This window comes from Myotis davidii, unplaced genomic scaffold (assembly GCF_000327345.1).
Source record: "Myotis davidii unplaced genomic scaffold, ASM32734v1 scaffold497, whole genome shotgun sequence".
In the NCBI taxonomy this organism is placed as follows: Eukaryota; Metazoa; Chordata; class Mammalia; order Chiroptera; family Vespertilionidae; genus Myotis; species Myotis davidii.
In genome coordinates, this window is record NW_006288434.1 from 2,088,131 (window position 1) to 2,091,187 (window position 3,057).

Consider the following 3,057-nt stretch of genomic DNA (forward strand, 5'->3'; position numbering starts at 1 on the left):
GGCTTGGCCCTTGCAGCCCCTCGCAGCCCCAGCCAGCCCTCGCAGCATCAGCCAACCCTCACAGCCCCTCACAGCCTCGACCGGCCCTCACAGCCCCTCGCAGCCTCAACATGCCCTTGCAGGCCCTCACAGCCTCAGCCAGCCCTCAAAGCCCCGGCTTCATCCGGAAGGTCATCCGGACAGTCGCCCGGAAGGATGTTCGGTCAGTCACTCTGCTGTTTGGTCTAATTAGCATATTAGCTCTTTATTATATAGGATGTCTATAGGGTCTATAATGATATCCTCTATTCAATTCCTGATATTGGTTAGCTGTACCTTCTCCTTTTTTTATAAGTGATATCAGGTGTTTACCAGTTGTTATTAATCTTTTCTTTATTGATATTCTCTTTTATTTTTCTTTTCATTGATTTCTCTCTTGTCTTTATTATTTCCTTCCAATTATTTCCTTCCTTCCTTCCTTTCTTTGGGCTTAATTTTCTGGGATTTTGACCTTACTTTCTTGAGATGAATGCATTAGATCATTTTTACCCATTCTTCTTTTATAATATATGGCCAGAAATCTATCAATTACCTTCAAAGGAACATAGCTGCATCACACAAATTTTGACAAGTTGTGTTTCCATTATTATTTAGATAAAAATATTTTTAAATTTTCTTTGTAATTTCTTCTTTAATCCTTGGGTTATTTGGAAGTGGAATTCTTGATTTCTAAATACATGGGAATTTTCTAATTATCTTCTGTTACTGATTTCCAGTAGTGTTCAGAGAACATACTCTGTATATTTCTATTATCTGATTTTTATCCAGAATTGCTTTATGATCGAGTACATGGTCAATTTTGGTGTTCCAGGTGCACTTCAGAAGAACATATATTCTGCAGGTGTTGGGCACATTAATCATTACTAGTTTTTTGTCTGTTTGATCCATTGAGTGTCTGAGAAATCCACTGAATCTCTTGTGAGTCTGTTGCTATGGTCTTTGTTTCACTTAGTTTCAGCTATATGATCTTGTCTCCAGTATGTCTGGGTATTTCTGTGTGGATGTAAAACATTTTATGAAAAAAACTGTAAAAATTATTTAAGGCCTAAGATGATGTTATCTTCCTCCAGAAAGGGTTGACTTTTGCTTAAACAAGTGGCTACAGTCATTAAAAATCCTGGATAGCCTTAATCCAATCAATGCTTCTAGATTAGGTTTTATTTATAAGCAGACCATTCTTTTTGTTTGTTTGTTGTTGTTTTTGTTAATCCTCACCCAAGTATATTTTTCCATTGATTTTTAGGGAGGGTAGAAGAGAGAAAGAAAGACAGAGAGAAACATTGATGTGAGAGGAACACACTGATTGGTTGCCTCCTGCATGAGCCCCCATCAGGGCCTAGGCCGGGGAAGAGCCTGCAACCAAGGTACCTGCCCTTGACCAGAATCAAACCTAGGACCCTTTGGTCCACCGGCGAATGCTCTATCCACTAAGCCTAACCGGCTAGGACCATTCTATTTTTGATTCACCTACTCCTAAGGCATAGCACTCCAGGATCCTAACCCCAAGGCTAGGGGATGTAGCAGGACAACTCCTTTCTTGGTGGACCCTGAACTCAAACTGCTGCTCCCTTAGCCCCATCCCATAAGTGTGTCAAATGCTCTTTTCAGTTTCTTAGCCTCTCCACCACCTCCACTGGAAACAGAAGTTTCTCCTAAGGGAAAAATGCCTCACATGCCCAGCTCACCTCTTTGGGCTTCCTTCTTCTCCAGGATTTTGTCCCCATAGTCTTCACTGATGGGTTAGCTCTCTGATAACCTTCACACAGATGATTTTTATATGTGATCCATCTTTTCTAGTTGTTCTCAGTGGGAGAGTTAGTCCAAATTGCCTAATCCACCATCACCAGAAGTGCACCTCTCAATTCCTCTTATCTGTAAAATGAGGATAATAATGACAACTTCCTCAAACATATTATTAAAAGAGATCAGAGTGCCTATTACATATTAAGAGCTCAAGAATTTTTGGCTATGGTTTCCAGTTACCTTTTGCTAATCTAAAACTAAGCTCACTTAATAGATTCTTGTGATTTTTGCCTGCCTGGTATCCACTGTATGTAATACCTCAAAATTCCTTTGACAAATTAGCCCTCAACTATTGAGTAATCTTGATGGAGCTGTCAATCAAGGTGCCGGGTCCTCCTCCTCTGATGAAGAAGAATGGGCAACTAATCAAAGCTAGGACATCTCAGCCTTTCTATTGGTAATGTGGCCCTTAAGAAGAAAAGAGTGAAACTGATCCATACAAACAGCAAGTGGCACCATAAACAGGACATCCGTGAGTGTCTGCAAACTAGGAATCCAGAGCTATCCCGGTTTCTCTCTTTTCCAGGGACTAGTTACTCCACTTTCTGACGACTATCCAATCCTCCTATCATAAATATATGTTCTTCTTAACTTAACCAGAGTCCAATTTTTGTTCCTTAAAACCAAAATACTTAATTGATACCCCAATGAAGAACTATCTCACTTTCAAAGGCTTTCTATGGGTCCCTGTGATGTAATCTTTCTGTTAACCAGAAAAAAATACACAAGGCGCCTTTATTTATTTATTTTACATCACTCAGAAAGTTGCAAAAATGCTTCTCTCTAGTATGACTAAAGAAGCAGTATTTTGTAACTTCTTTCTGTGCTGGTTCTTTATTGCCTCTCAGGTCCATGCCTGCCCTCCCATGCTCTCCTTTTACTTCAGAGGGAGTTAGAAGTCTATATAGACTACATTTCCCATACTCCCTTAATAGCTGGTCTCCTTATGTTCTGCCACAGGGAAACACTGGTAAAAAAATTAGGTGGCAGGAGAAGATAAACCATTTTATTTCCTTACTCCTGTTTCTTGTTCCTACAGAGACAGCAGCAGTATTCCAGGAACCTCAGCAGAAGTTTGATCATGGACTCTGGCTCCAGCAGCAACAGCTGCACCAGATAACTATCGTACAAATGTTGGTTACTGCGAGAGCAGTGCAGTTCCAGTAGGGGTAGCAGTGAGTGACCACAGGCGCTAGCATCCTCTGAGATGAGTCC

At 40.7% G+C, this 3,057-nt stretch overlaps 1 long non-coding RNA gene across 1 annotated transcript in view; it reads right to left on the bottom strand.

Annotated features, from left to right (window-relative positions):
* The window catches only part of LOC107182566, a 20,842-nt gene extending 18,935 nt beyond the window's left edge, over positions 1 to 1,907 (bottom strand). Inside the window, exon 1 of the long non-coding RNA XR_001513277.1 lies at positions 1,725 to 1,907. This is a non-coding gene — a long non-coding RNA (uncharacterized LOC107182566). The remainder of the gene's footprint in view (positions 1 to 1,724) is intronic.
* Positions 1,908 to 3,057: the final 1,150 nt, after the last annotated feature.